Source organism: Chiloscyllium plagiosum, unplaced genomic scaffold, assembly GCF_037043375.1.
Source record: "Chiloscyllium plagiosum isolate Xiang-an unplaced genomic scaffold, Cpla_swu_hap1 HiC_scaffold_46, whole genome shotgun sequence".
Lineage (NCBI taxonomy): Eukaryota > Metazoa > Chordata > Chondrichthyes > Orectolobiformes > Hemiscylliidae > Chiloscyllium > Chiloscyllium plagiosum.
Window position 1 is genome coordinate 5283584 of NW_028270184.1, and position 16925 is coordinate 5300508.

Sequence of the window (16925 nt, forward strand, 5' to 3'; positions counted from 1 at the left end):
TTTGATAGTATGTGCTATGCATTCTGCTGGACTGTTGGAGTATATCGTGGGGTGACAATGTGATATGGCTCATTTCCCACTTAGCACACATGCCATGAACAAGTCAAAAGTGAGGACTGCACATGCTGGAAATCAGAGTCTAGAGTCATTTACCTCTCCACCCCGGAGCCTCCCTGCCTTCATTCCTGATGAAGGGCTTTTGCCCGAAACGTCGATTCTCCTGCTCCTCGGATGCTGCCTGACCTGCTGTGCTTTTCCAGACTCATGCCTTGAAGACATTATCCAGCCTGGGATACTGTAATGGACCAGATCAGACCCCACCATAATATATTAAGAAGGTACCCAAGACCCTAGCTTCTTCTTATTTTATAGGTAAATGTGAGGTGCTGTGTTCCAGATGCAACTCGATTGATCAAACTACTCAACATTAAGCAAAACACAATGTATTCAAACACAATAATTAAAATACAACAAAATAAAGAAAAACTTGGAATAGCTTAACTCTATTGGAAAACTTAACAGAATAATAGATACAGTAACTATTACTAATTAAAATTGTGGGCGGCACGGTGACACAGTGGTTAGTGGTTCAATTCCCACCTCAGGCGACTGACTGTGTGGAGTTTGCACATTCTCCCCGTGTCTGCGTGGGGTTTCCTCCGGGTGCTCCGGTTTCCTCCCACATTCCAAAAACGTGCAGGTTAGGTGAATTGGCCATGCTAAATTGCCCGTAGTGTTAGGTGAAGGGGTAAATGTAGGGTAAATGGGTCTGGGTCGGTTGCGCTTCTGCGGGTCGGGTTGACTTGTTGGGCCGAAGGGCCTGTTTCCACACTGTAAGTAATCTAATCTAATCTTAACTGTTCCAATGTGATAACATTCCATAAACACACCCTCAGCAAAAAGGTGAATTCAGAAAAACAGATTGTCTCACATGCAACCCTCTCAGCAAGGAAGTGATACATGCAGCAGCTCCCTAAAGAGACAGCGAGAGAGAGAGAGAGAGTTGCAACTGGGAGAGATGCACGGCCTACCAATCCTGCTGAGATTCCAGCAATAAATGCCGAAAGCTAACGATAAATCCTGGATCTGTGAGATCGGACCCACTAAGGCTACTTCTGCTGTGCTAACTCTTAAAACAAAAGGCCTCACAAGTTGTTTATCATCTCATAGACCGCTCGTCACCTGTCCACCAATCTCGATCTAAAAGAAACCAGGACAAAACGTACCTCTTAAAGCCACAGTATTGTCACAATACTGAATAGGCCAAAAATAGCGCTCATTGTGTCAGTGACCGTTACATTTGTTGCATTGCTAAGTCATCAGAGAATGGTAAATTTAGAACAGCAATCCATCACATTCTGCTCCATTCACTGTGAACAAGCCTGTTGCTACTTTTGTCAAAAGAATGGATAGAACATAATTCAGATGAAGATAATCTCTCAGCTGCTAGAATTTGTCCGACGTCACATACATTCACCAGTTTTTGAATATTTTGATATGAAAACTTAGTAATGCTCTTGATATTATTATGATCCCGGATTATGATAACACTAGAAAAATCAGATCTGAGAATGAAACCTGGCTTGATAGATCATAGTATTATTTTTCACAGTTGGTCACCATAGTCATTGAACATATTCACATGGGGCTGCCAGTGTTCTTTAGCAAATGAACACAAGTCAACTGCACAAAAGATATAAACAATCATAGCTACATATATGTAAGAGGATTCAACACCTTTTGATTTTTTACAAATATTCAATCCGAATGAAGTTAATTTCTTCCTGAACTGACTTCTTTCTGACTACTTGTTGGTCTTTGTATTGAGTACAGGAGTTGGGAGGTCATGTTGGGGCTGTACAGGACATTGGTTAGACCACTGTTGGAATTCTGGTCTACTTCCTATCGGAAAGATGTTGTGAAACTTGAAAGGGTTCAGAAAATATTTACAAGGATGTTGCCAGGGTTGGAGGATCTGAGCTACAGGGAGAGGCTGAACAGGCTGGGGCTGTTTTCCCTGGAGTGTCGGAGGCTGAGGGGTGGCCTTATAGAGGTTTACAAAATTATGAGGGGCATGGATGGATAAATAGGCAAAGTCTTTTCCCTGGGGTCGGGGAGTCCAGAACTAGAGGGCGTAGGTTTAGGGTGAGAGGGGAAAGATATAAAAGGGACCTAAGGGGCAACTTTTTCACGCAGAGGGTGGTATGTGTATGGAATGAGCTGCCAGAGGAAGTGGTGGAGGCTGGTACCATTGCAACATTTAAGAGGCATTTGGATGGGTATATGAATAGGAAGGATTTGGAGGGATATGGGCCGGGTGCTGGGAGGTGGGACTAGATTGGGTTGGGATATCTGGTCGGCATGGATGGATTGGACTGAAGGGTCTGTTTCCGTGCTGTACATCTCACTGACTCTATGACTTATGACTTAAACCATCAATTGGAACCCCTACAATGTGGAAGCAGGCCATTCGGCCCACCAAGTCCACACCAACCATCCAAAGAGCATCCCACCCAGGCACAACCCCTACATTATCCCTGTAATCCTTCATTTCCCATGGCTATTGCACCCAAACAATACATCCCTGAACACTATGGGACAATTTAGCACAGCCAATCCACCCTAACCTGCACATCCCTGGGCACTATGGGGCAATTTCCCACGACCAATCCACCCTAACCTGCACATCCCTGGGCACTATGGGGCAATTTAGCACGGCCAATCCACCCTAACACGCACATCCCTGGACACGATGGGGCAATTTAGTTTGGCCAATCCACCCTAACCTGCACATCCCTGAACACTATGGGCAATTTAGCTTGGCAAATCCACCCTAACCCGCACATCCCTGGGCACTATGGGACAATTTAGCTTGGCCAATCCACCCTAACATGCACATCCCTGGACACTATGGGGCAATTTAGCTTGGCCAATCCACCCTAACATGCACATCCCTGAACACTATGGGCAATTTAGCTTGGCCAATCCACCCTAACCTGCACATCCCTGGCACTATGGGGCAATTTAGCTTGGCCAATCCACCCTAACCCGTACATCCCTGAACACTATGGGGCAATTTAGCTTGGCCAATCCACCCTAACCCGTACATCCCTGAACACTATGGGGCAATTTAGTTTGGCCAAGCCACCCTAACCTGCACATCCCTGAACACTATGGGCAATTTAGCTTGGCCAATCCACCCTAACCCGCACATCCCTGGGCACTAAGGGCAATTTAGCACGGCCAATCCACCCTAACCCGCACATCCCTGGGCACTAAGGGCAATTTAGCACGGCTGATCCACCCTAACCTGCACATCCCTGGGCACTATGGGACAATTTAGCACGGCCAATCCACCCTAACCCGCACATCCCTGGGCCTAAGGGCAATTTAGCACGGCCAATCCACCCTAACCTGCACATCCGTGGGCACTATGGGCAATTTAGCACGGCCAATCCACCCTAACCCGCACATCCCTGGGCACTATGGGCAATTTAACACGGCCAATCCACTCTAACCTGCACATCCCTGGGCACTATGGGGCAATTTAGCACGGCCAATCCACTCTAACCTGCACATCCCTGGACACTATGGGCAATTTAGGACAGCCAATCCACCCTAACCTGCACATGCCTGGGCACTATGGGACAATTTAGCACGGCCAATCCACCCTAACCCGCACATCCCTGGGCCTAAGGGCAATTTAGCACGGCCAATCCACCCTAACCTGCACATCCGTGGGCACTATGGGCAATTTAGCACGGCCAATCCACCCTAACCCGCACATCCCTGGGCACTATGGGCAATTTAACACGGCCAATCCACTCTAACCTGCACATCCCTGGGCACTATGGGGCAATTTAGCACGGCCAATCCACTCTAACCTGCACATCCCTGGACACTATGGGCAATTTAGGACAGCCAATCCACCCTAACCTGCACATGCCTGGGCACTAAGGGCAATTTAGGACGGCCAATCCACCCTAACCTACACATCCCTGGGCACGAAGGGCAATTTAGCACGGCCAATCCTCCCTAACCTGCACATCCCTGGGCACTATGGGACAATTTAGCACGGCCAATCCACCCTAACCCGCACATCCCTGGGCACTAAGGGCAATTTAGCACGGCCAATCCACCCTAACCCGCACATCCCTGGGCACTATGGGACAATTTAGCACGGCCGATCCACCCTAACCTGCACATCCCTGGGCACTATGGGACAATTTAGCACGGTCAATCCACCCTAACCTGCACATCCCTGGGCACTAAGGGCAATTTAGCACGGCCAATCCACCCTAACCTGCACATCCCTGGGCACTATGGGACAATTTAGCACGGCCAATCCACCCTAACCTGCACATCCCTGGGCACTATGGGACAATTTAGCACGGCCAATCCACCCTAACCTGCACATCCCTGGGCACTATGGGACAATTTAGCACGGCCAATCCACCCTAACCTGCACATCCCTGGGCACTATGGGACAATTTAGCACGGCCAATCCACCCTAACCTGCACATCCCTGGGCACTATGGGCAATTTAGCTTGGCCAATCCACCCTAACCTGCACATCCCAGGGCACTATGGGCAATTTAGCACGGCCAATCCACCCTAACCCACATAACTTTGGACTGTGGGAGGCAACCCATGCAGACACTGGGAGAATGTGCAAACTCCACACAATCATCCAAGTGTGGAATCAAAACCGGGTCCCTGCTGCTGTGAGGCAGCAGTGCTAACCACTGATCCATCATACCTGTCACGCTATCATGGAATCCCCACGGTGTGGTTGCAGGCCATTCGGCCCATCGATTCTGGCATCTTGTAAACTTTCTACACAAACTGGGAGACACCACAAATTAACCTACCCTTCTGTTCTTCTGAACTGAAAAACCTGATTCTTTCAGACTGAAACCTACCAGTGGCCCCTGGTCAATCTTTCCTTTTGTAATCAAGGAAGAATATTCTGGACTATCCTGAGACCTATCCCCTTCCAGGTAGGTTCCAGAGAACATGTTCCACTTGTATAACTGCTACCTTTTAAATACTGATTTCCTTTCCTACTGATTTCTTTTCCTTTTCTGAGCAATCTTTAGGTATTACTTCGGCAATCAGTGACTCATTTAGCTTCCAGCAATTGGCTTTAGTATGTCCAGTTGTGTTACAACGGGAGCATATTATTTTCTAGATATAATTTGAGTTGTAGTGTCTCTCATTTACTATTCTAGTGTCCCTCTATTTACTCACTCAAACTAGTAGCTTTTCCATCCCCATATTTTCTATTCCTCATGGTATTGCTATTTGACAAAATAATATAAGTTTATTACATAAAAGTAAAGTGTACAAAGCTATGAGAATTTAAAAGATATTAATATAATCAACCACACAAACACCTCACTCTGGTAATACCTTTTATAGATACTCTGTCCCAGTGAAGTGTTACTCTTATCTTATCTCTTTAATTTTTTATTTCAATAACTCTTTCCAGTTTTAATGCAGAAATAGACAAAGTCTTTTTCCTGGGGTCGGGGAGTCCAGAACTAGAGGGGCATAGGTTTAGGGTGAGAGGGGAAAGATATAAAAGGGACCTAAGGGGCAACGTTTTCACACAGAGGGTGGTACGTGTATGGAATGATCTGCCAGAGGGTGTGGTGGAGGCTGGTACAATTGCAACGTTTAAGAGGCATTTGGATGGGTATATGAATAGGAAGGGTTTGGAGGGATATGGGCCGGGTGCTGGCAGACTAGATTGGGTTGGGATGTCTGGTCGGCATGGACGGGTTGGACCGAAGGATCTGTTTCTGTGCTGTCCATCTCTATGACTCTATAATTAAAGGATGCTTGGGGATGTTATATTCCTTAACTAAACCCATCAACACTTGCAAGGTTTTACTGTCTGGGGCCTCAGGAAAAATTAGGCTCCTAACTGAAAAAGTTGTGGGTCCACAAGCTGTCAGGAGAATTACTCATTGCTTTACATCTGCCCCAATGACATTTGCCCGGAAAAATCTAATGCATTCTTTCCACCTACTGGGCCCAGTCTTTGATGGCAGGATCAAACAGGTCAAGCTTCCGAAATAACAGTATACTGCCAGAAATGCTTACCCCAACTCAACGAGTTGTGAGTGAATTTCTTCAGAGTGTGCTTTTCTCCTGTTGCCAGTGAAATAACTCCACAGAGGCCAGTGTCCCGTCACCAGGTCACCCTTTATTTACACATGAAGGGTCCTTGACACGGATCCAGTTCCAGATCAGAGTGAACCCAACCTCTGATACTCCTGTTTTTTTTTAGAGGGGCAGGCAGTCGGCCCTAACGACCCCCTCCACGGCCCGCTGCCTCGACCTGTTCTCCTGTTTATTTCTTTTTTTTTCTTTTTACTACCACCTAAGTGCGGTAGTGCTTATTTTATCCCCAGCACCCATGGTGCGTGTGTGTGCAGGTGTGAGACACAGTGAAAGGCACAAAGTGCACGAATCTTTATTCAAATTCCACCACCAGGAAGATAGGAAAACACCCGGGTGGCCAGTGACAAACACTGCCCTTCACATCAAGATACTCCTGTTTATATCTGTCATCCAGGACTCCCTGATTGGACCAGATTAACTGCCCCAATCAGGGAACTCCTATTTTATGAGATCCACCTGGCTGACCTTATTACAATCACTACAGAAGTCATGCTCTTAGGGCATCACAGTGGCTCAGTGGTTAGCACTGCTTCCTCACAGCGCCAGGGACCCGGGTTCAATTCCCGCCTCAGGCAACTCTCTGTGTGGAGTTTGCACATTCTCCTCGTGTCTGTGTGGGTTTCCTCCGGGTGCTCCGATTTCCTCCCACAGTCCAAAGATGTGCAGGCTAGGGTGAATTGGCCATGCTAAATTGCCCGTAGTGTTAGGTGGAGGGGTAAATGTAGGGGAATGGGTCTGGGTGGGTTGCTCTTCGGAGGGTCGGTGTGGACTTGTTGGGCCAAAGGGCCTGTTTCCACACTGTAGGGAATCTAATCAACAAATCTGCTGAAATTATTTGAGGATATGTAGAACATAGTGGAAAGGGGAGATCGGAATGTTGTTTACTTGAATTTTCAGAAGGCTTTTGTTAAGGTCCCACAGTTAAGGATAAAAGGGGAAGATTTAACAGGGACCTAAGACACAACGTTTTCACACAGAGGGTGGTGTGTGTATGGAATGAGCTTCCAGAGGAAGTGGTGGAGGCTGGTAGAATTACAACATTTAAAAGGCATCCAGGTGGGTATATGATAAGGGAGGGTTGAAGAGTGATATGGGCCAAGTGCTGGCAAATGGGACTGGAATAATTTAGGAAATTTGGTTGGCATGGACGAGTTGGAGCACAGGGTCTGCTTCGGTGCTGTACAACTCTATGACTAAAGTTGAATGGAGGTCATGTCCTGAAGTAGATTGACAACTGGTTGGCTGACAGGAAGCAAAGGGTAGAAATAAACAGATCTTGTAACTTGTAGGTTCTTGTCAGCTGTAACACGGGTTGGGTTCTGGTTAGCTGAATTGGCTGGATGGCTGATTTGCAACATAGAGTGAAGCAGCAGCATAGGTTCAATTCCTGCAGTGGCTGAGGTTATCGTGAAGGACTCTCCTTCTCAACTTTGCCCCTCGCCTGAGGCATGGTGACCTTCGGGTTAATCCACCAGCAATCGTGTCTTCATAATGAGCGAGCAGTCTATTGCTGTTTTAACACTACGGTCATTTTACTCTAGCTCCCACGTCAATTTAGCTTTTAAATTGTCTTGATCTGCCTTTTCAGGACGTTTGATTGCCCTATACCATTGACATGATGTGGGAGGTTAACAGTGTGGAAAGCTTGGTAATCTTCTGAAATTGACATTTTGCTTGGTTGACTCTGTATTTCATTGATGTGTCCGCACTTGTGCACCTTTGAGGTGTGGTATTGCACTACCTTGTTGGTCACCTGTGGTTTGTTCTGGATCTGGCTTGGACTTGGGAATCAGCCCACTGTCCCTGGATTCCACGTGATGTACAGATATCAGAAAAGGCTGGACCTGATTTTGGGTAGGTGGGACAAGCCATGACTGTTAACAGATTTTGTTTGGTGTGCTTTGCTGACAATGGAAGTAGTGTTGGCTGCACCTAAAGCATGTAATTGTTTTGGGCTGCCATTATAGCTTAATACTTGGATCCATCTTCAAGTAATGCATAAGTGGGCATATGATGTGCTCATACTTATTTTATCCCCCATAAAAAAAGAAATTGGACATGGATATCACCATATTGAAGAATCTAATAGACATTATTACAACTGACTGTTAGATACAAACATTATATTCCTCAGGCACATTGTTTCAGGTCTAACCTAAAGCTATTAGTTACAACAGAAAACAGCATTTTTCCAGTCGTGTGTCGTACTGCAGGAGATCCCAGCAGGAGATAGAATGTGAGACCTTTATAACCTCAGATCACATACTGTGGTGATATCATGAGCATGTTTCTTAAAGTTAAAAATCACACAACACCAGATTATAGTCCAACCGGTTTATTTGGAAGCACTAGCTTTCGGAGCGACGCTCCTTCATCAGGTGATTGTGGAGGACAACCACCTGATGAAGGAGCGACGCTCCGAAAGCTAGTGTGCTTCCAATTAAACCGGTTGGACTATAACCTGGTGTTGTGTGATTTTTAACTCTGTACACCCCAGCCCAACACTGGCATCTCCAGATTATGTTTCTTAAAGGTTTACTGATATACTGACCGTGAGACTCAGTGCAACAGTGGCCAAACCGATTGAATCACAGCTTGCAAATCCTTCCAACACTGGCCATGGCAGGCACTAAGGGAGGGGGAGATTCCTGGTCAGCCATGAGATGGATAGAACCTTGGAGTCTCTACCATCACCAGCAAAAGCTCCAGGCTGCAACTTGTGTATAAAAGCCCAAGTTATGGTAGCAACTTCTACACAGTGGTTGGCTCAGTTGGCAGGACAGCAGATATGGATACTGGTGTTAGCAGCAAGGCGTTCAACCCCCCCCAATGCATCAAGGGTTGACGGCTAATTGAAGGCGGGCTGTCACGGGATGTAAGTGTTAGGAATATTGTTGGAAATCCTACTCTCAAGTTGCTGAGGCGAACGATGACTGGATTAATTGTAAAACATTTTCCCCAGCACCTGCTCTGGGGGAAGACAGATAGTTACAGTTCATCTATACAAATGGTCTTTCCTTGTTCTTAAGAATTTGAAAAGAAAACACACAGGCTGAAGTCCACTGGGCGCTACAGCATTGCTGCCTTTCCTCAAGATTAAAAAAAACTCTTGACGTGACTAGACTTGATGCAAACAAGAAAGCAAGAATTTGCATTTCAGTCACGCCTTTCTGAACCCCTGGGCATTCCCAAAATGCTTCTCAGCCGATGTATCTTTGAAGTGCTATAATGTCAGAGATACAGTAGCCAATTTGAACATAGTAAGTTTCTACAAACAGGAATGCAATAGTGAGCATATCATCCCCTTAAATCATGATTGAGGTATAAAAATTGTCTCTTCCCAAGAGTGGCTATGGAATGTTTTATATCCACCTGAGAGGGCAGATGGGTTGCAATTCTCATGGCAGCTACTTCTGCAATAGAGTGTTAACATGAGCCTACTTTGACTGATTCAAAGACAAATATGCTCCCACCTAACTGTTTTATGATTGGATATGATCAGGGACATATGAGTATATTTGCCAAACACTAAGTCTGCTTGCTGGTATTAGTCTAGCCTCTGATACCATGTCCTAGGCAGTAGGTAGGCAGCATCCAACGAGCAGGGGAATTGACGTTTCGGGCAGATTCCTGAAGAAGGGCTCATGCCCGAAACGTCGATTCTCCTGTTCCTTGGATGCTGCCTGACCTGCTGCGCTTTTCCAGCAACACATTTTTCAGCTCTGATCTCCAGCATCTGCAGTCCTCACTTTCTCCTAGGCAGTAGATAAGCAAAATTTACAAAAATAGTAAATAGGGTTCTTCTGGCTACTTTACATGGCTACATGTAAGATATATGATTATCTTGAGACCCATCAGTTATAACTTAAGTGTAAGTACAGAGTCGAAGAGTGTGGTGCTGGAAAAGCACAGCCGATCAGGCAGCATCCGAGGAGCAGGAGAATCGATGTTTTGAGCATGAGCTCTTCATCAGGAACGCTTATGCTCATGATTTGGAGGTGCCGGTGTTGGACTGGGGTGTACAAAGTTAAAAATCACACAACACCAGGTTATAGTCCAATAGGTTTAATTGGAAGCACACTAGCTTTCAAAGTGTTGCTCCTTCATCAGGTGATAGTGGAGGGCTCAATCCTACAGAATTTATAGCAAAAATTTACAATGTGATGTAACTGAAATTATACATTAAAAAATTGATTGTCTGTTGAGTCTTTCATCTGTTTGAATACCATGATAGTTTCACTTCTTTCATGTGTAAATCACGTGAGCTTATGCTCAAAACGTCGATTCTCCTGCTCCCCAGATGCTGCCTGACCGGCTGTGCTTTTCCAGCAACACACTCTTCGACTCTGATCTCCAGCGTCTGCAGCCCTCGCTTTCTCCCTGAAGTGTAAGTGCAGTACAACCTCGGTTATCCCAACGTCAATTACCCAAATTTCGGATTATCTGAACAAGATCCCAAGGTCCCGTAATCAGTCATCTGAGCAATCAGTTATCCAAACAAAATACACCCCGCCCGGCTCATTCAGATAATTGAAGTTGTCCTGTACGTGCTGGTGGGGTGGAAGGGTGTTTTTCTAGTGGTGTTCCACAGGGATCAGTCTTAGGCCCACTGCTGTATTTATGGATGATCTGGGGGAAAATGTGAATGGTTTGATTAGTAAGTGTGCAGATGACACGAAGTTACTGATAGTGCCGACGATTGTGAAAGGACACAACAGAATATCGATAGATTGGCGACAAAGGCATGGAAATGGCAGACGGAGTTTAATCCAAATAAATGGGCCGAGCGGTGGGCGTGATCTGTGTGGACTTCAGTAAGGCGTTCAACAAGGTTCCCCATGGGAGACTGGTTAGCAAGGTCAGATCTCATGGAATACGGGAGAATTAGCTATTTAGATACAGAACTGGCTTAAAAGTAGAAGACAGAGGGTGGTGGTGGAGAGTTGTTTTTCAGACTGGAGGCCTGTGACCAGTGGAGTGCCACAAGGATCGGTGCTGGGTCCACTACTTTTCGTCATTTATGTAAATGATTTGGATGCGAGCATAAGAGGTATCGTTAGTAAGTTTGCAGATGACACCAAAATTGGAGGTGTAGTGGACAACGAAGAAGGTTACCTCAGATTTTGGGTGGCACGGTGGCACGGTGGCACAGTGGTTAGCACTGCTGCCTCACAGCGCCAGAGACCCGGGTTCAATTCCCGCCTTAGGCGACTGACTGTGTGGAGTTTGCACATTCTCCCCGTGTCTGCGTGGGTTTCCTCCGGGTGCTCCGGTTTCCTCCCACAGTCTAAAGATGTGCAGGTCAGGTGAATTGGTCATGCTAAATTCCCCGTAGTGTTAGGTAAGGGATAAATGTAGGGGTATGGGTGGGTTGCGCTTCGGCGGGTCGGTGTGGACTTGCTGGGCCGAAGTGCCTGTTTCCACACTGTAAGTAATCTAATCTAATCTAATCTAAAATGGGAGGCAGTGCATTTAGGTGTGAATCGTACTGTAAATGGCAGAAACCTCAGGAACATTAGCTTACAAACTGTGCAGGTCCACAGTTCCCTAAAAGTAACAACACCAGTGACCAAGGTGCTTAAGAAGGCATCTGGCATGCTGACCTTCATCAACCGGGACATGGAGTACAAGAGTTGGCAAACCATGTTGCAGCTTTATAAACCTCTTGTTAGGCCGCATTTGGAGTATTGTGCGCAGTTTTGATCGCCACACCACCAGAAGGATGTGGAAGCTTTGGAGAGAGTGCAGAGGAGGTTCACCAGGATGCTGCCTGGCCTCGAAGGCATTGGCCAATGAGGAAAGGTTACTAAAGACTAGGCTTGTTCTCACTGGAAAGACGGCGGCTGAGAGGAGATCTGATCGAGGTCTACACAATTGTGAGGAGCAGAGATAGGGTGGATTAGTCAGAGGCTTTATCCCCAGGGTTGAAGTTTCAATTACAAGGTGGGGGGGTGGGGCACAGATTTAAGGTGAGAGAGGGAAAGTTTAAAGGGGATATATGAAAGATGTTTTTCACACAGAGGGGGCAGGAGTTTGAAATGCACTGTCAGACGATGTATTGGAAGCAGGGACGTTGGTAACATTTAAGTGGCATCTGGATGGTTACATGAATAGGGAGGGAACAGACCAAATAAGGGCAGAAAGTTTGTCTTTTACTTTAGTGAGAGAGGGAAAGTTTAAAGGGGATGTATGAAAGATGTTTTTCACACAGAGGGGGCAGGAGTTTGAAATGCACTGTCAGACGATGTATTGGAAGCAGGGACGTTGGTAACATTTAAGTGGCATCTGGATGGTTACATGAATAGGGAGGGAACAGACCAAATAAGGGCAGAAAGTTTGTCTTTTACTTTAGTTAGGCCGAAGGGCCTGTTCCTGTGTTGTCGTTCTCTTTCGCTCTTTGTACTTCAGCTACACACTTTTAATACTAAGAGTAACAACTCTGGAACTGGTTAGCGCTTTCCAGGAGTAGTTCGATGTAACCTGATAGGTGGAGCTTATCTTGTGATTCCATTTAGCCCTTTCAGACCTTAAACAACACCAACCACTTGTGGGACACAGTAAACAAGGGCATACATTCCTGTTACTTGAAGAGTGATCCTACTGGCCAGTTTTCCATCCCTTTGTAACCTAATCAGCCATTTGGTTTGAATTGAGTAATACTTAGCAGAGAACCCAAACTTGTTCTATTTAATGTCTGTGCCCTTCCAGTCAGCAGTAAAGGCCTGTGAACCTGTTAGGGTTAATTCTGCTGCGAGCTGTTGTTGCTGTTCATGATTAGGAGCCAAGTCTTGCAAGTACAGAGATCCTCAATCAGGCTAATGAGGCTGTAGTGATCTTGTTGTGCTCCCACATCTGGAACTAATTTGTGTATTTTTCAGGCCGTTTTTCTGGAACTTTGGAAAGAAAGCTGCAATCCAGCAGAGGGGCGTGAGGGGCTGTCGTGGGGAGGGGAAGGAACTGGCGCAGACAACCCTCCAGGTGGGATGGCTTGGCAGATGAGCGAGATGCCCTCCTTTTTTTTCCTGTCTATCTCTCTCTCTCACACACACACAAAACCTGGAGTCCCACTGAACTTGTAAACTCTCCTGCAGTTGTCACGAGCTTGTTGCTCATTTAAAAAATCTGTTTTCTGTTTCTGTATCTCTCTCAAGGACATTTCTTGAGCGCAGTTAATTTGCCCGGACTTATGATTTGGGTCCTCATCATTTGACTTTCATTAGAACTATTGCAGAGAAAAGACAAGGGTGGGAATTGGATGTCAGGCTGTCTTCAGCTCTTCGCCTGAGAGACACTGATTCCTGTTTTGGCCTGACTGTCATTTGCTTGGCTGTTCCACAACAGGAAGCATCACAACCAATAGAATTTCACTCCTCAATCGTTTTTCTTGCATCAAGCCCCGAAAGAAGGGTGTGTCATAAAATATGAAGGCTCTCAGGTATGGATTTTATTCACCCAGTTCTCTTTCCTACTGAGGTCTTTGAATAGAGGGATCGTGGAGATGAATGCAGATGGGTGTATTAATTCAAATTTTAAATGTAGTGTCGATCTCGCTGTCCGTGCACCTTCTCTGCAGCAGTAACATCATATTCCCCGCTCTATTCTATCACCCTATGGTCTTACCGTAGAGTCCCTGCTATGTAGAAACAGGCCCAACAAGTCCACGCCGACCCTCTGAAGAGTATCCCCCCCAGACCCATTCCCCTGTAACCCTGCATTTCCCATGGATATTACACCCAGCCACCACACACCTGGACACCATAGCCAATTTAGCGTGGCCAATCCAACACCCTGACCTGCACATCTTTGGACTGTGGAAGGAAACCAAAGCCCCTGAAAGAAACCCACGCAGACACGGGGAGAATGTACAAACTCCACACAGACAGTTGCCTGAGGCTGGAATCGAACCCAGGTCCCTGACGCTGTGAGGTAACAGTGCTAACCACTGGGCCATCATGCCTCCCAAAGATCATACCATCTTGTGAATGTTCTTGTAAATCTTTTCCGAACCCTTCCAAGTTTCAAAATATCTTCCCGAAAGCCGGGAGGCCAGAGCTGAATGCAATACTCCTGTACAGCTGCAACATGACACCGCAACAATGCGCTGACCAATAAAGGAGAGCATACCAAATGCCTTCTTCACTATCCTATCTACCTGCAACTTCACCTTCAACGAATTATGAACTTGTACCCCAAGGTCTCTTGGCTCAGCCATACTCCCCAGGACCTTACCGGCAAGTGTATAAGCCCTGCCCTGATTTGCCTTTCCAAAATGCAGCACCTCACTTCTATCTAAATTAAACTCCATCTGCCACACCTCGGCCCATTGGGCCACCCGATCATTAAAACCACAGAAGGACTGGGAGTAAACAGACTCCAGCATTTAGATTAAAAATCTGTCTATCTCAGCCTTGAATATACTTAACAATCCAGGCTTGGCAGCCCTCTGAGGGAAAGAATTCACTACCCTCTAAAAGAAAAAGAAAGCCTCTTAATCCTTGTCTTAAATGAGTAACCCCTTACTCTGAGTTAATGTTCTCTAGTCCCAGACTCTCCCACAAGGGGAAACAATCTCTCTGCATCTACTCTGTCGAGCCCCTCGAAGAAGCTTATATATTTTGATAAGGTCTGTTTCCTTCTAAACTTCAGTGAGTACAAACCCGATCTATTCCACTTTCCTTCATATGACGGTCCTTCCACACCTTCATTCAACTGAGTGAATCTTCTCTAGACTGCCTCCAATGACCATGTATCTTCCCTTTCGTTGAGGGAACCCAAACTGTTCTGGCTGTGACCTTGCATAATTTTAGCAAAACCTCTCTATTTTTATATTCCATTCTCCTCGGAATGGAGACCAACATTCCATTAGACTTCTCTATTAGCCTCTGGCAATTGGATGACAGCGTTTTACGATGCAAGCACTCGGATCGCCAGTCCCTCCAGCTTTCTGCAGTCGGTCCCCATTTAAATCATACGCAGCTGTATTCTTGCCATATTTCCTCACATTATATTCCATCTGCCAACTTTTTTCCCACTCACTTAACCTGTGTCATCCTCCTCACCTATTTTTGTATCAGCTGCAAATCTGATACGATACATTCACTTCTGTCATCCAAGTTATTAACATATATTGATCCCTGAGGCACCCTGCTAGTTATAGGTTGTCATCCTGAAAATGATTCTTTATCCCAACTGCGTCTTCTGTTAGTTTGCCAATCCTCTATGCATTTTAGTACACTACTTCCAATACTATGCACACATTTAACATGTCGTGCCAAATCTACATGTCATCCATGCCAAAACTACATGAACGTGTTATGTTCTGTGATTGAAATGTGTTGCTGGAAAAGCGCAGCAGGTCAGGCAGCATCTAGGGAACAGGAGAATCGACGTTTCGGGCATTAGCCCTTCTTCAGGATGTTCTGTGATTGCCTCCTTTATAATAGACACTAATGGCTTCCCAGTGACTGATTAGATTAGATTCCCTACAGTGTGGAAACAGGCCCTTTGGCCCCCCGAGTCCACACCGACCCTCCGAAGAGCAACCCACCCAGACCCGTTCCCCTACATTTACCCCTGTACCCAATACTACGGGCAATTTAGCACGGCCAATCCACCCAAACCTGCACATTTTTGGACTGTGGGAGGAAACCGGAGCACCCGGAGGAAACCCACGCAGACACGGGGAGAATGTGCAAACTCCACACAGACCATTGCCCGACCCGGGTCCCTGGCGCTGATGAGGCAGCAGTGCTAACCACTGAGCCACCGTGCTGCCCCACCACCCCCGATGTTAAGCTAACTGGCCGATAGTTGCCTGAACCTTTTGTCATCCTCTCTTTTTTGAATAAGGGTGCTACGCTGGCAGTTTTCCAGTCGTCTGGGATTTTTCCAGAATCTAAAGATTCTTGGAAAATTACTCCTGGTGCATTTCACTATTTCTGTTGCGACTTCCTTTAAAATCCGAGCTTGCAGCCCATCAGGTTGGAGGGCCTACTCAGACTTTAACCCTATTGGTTTCCCTAGTACTTTTTCTCTAGTGATTGATGTTGGGATTATTTCCTTCCCTCCTTTAGACCCTTGATTATTTTGTGATTTTCGGAAGCATTCAAAAGAGGTTTACCAGGACGTTGCCGGGTAAGGAAGGTTTGAGTTATAAGGAAAGCGCTGGGTAGCCTGGGACTTTTCACTGGAGCGCAGGAAGTTGAGATGCAACCTTACAGAGATTTATAAAATCGTGAGGGGTACAGATAGAGTTGATGGCAGTTGTATTTTCCCTTTGATGAGGGACTTCAAGAGTAGGGGGTCACAGTTTTAGGGTGAGAGGAGAGAGGTGAGGGACCAATCTTTTACACAAAAGATGGTCCGCATGTGGAATGAACTACAGTTACAATGTTTAAAAGATTAATGAATAGGAAATGTTTGGGGAGATATGGGCCGGGGGCGGGGGGGGACTTGTTTAGTTTGGGATAACGTTCAGCGTGAACTGAAAGGGTTGAACTGAACGGTCTGTTTCTCTGTTGTATGACTCTTTGACTCTATGACAAGACATCAGTGAAAAGTGAAACAAAGTCTTTATTCAACTCTTCTGCCACACCCACTGATCCTCTCCGCCTTTCCCGTAGCCTTTATACAATCTCACCTGACCACTGCACCCTCTTCCCCCAACCTCTATTTCCTCTTTCCTCAGTCTCTTATAGCATTTCCTCTGACCACTGAGACTCCTTCCCAGCATTTAC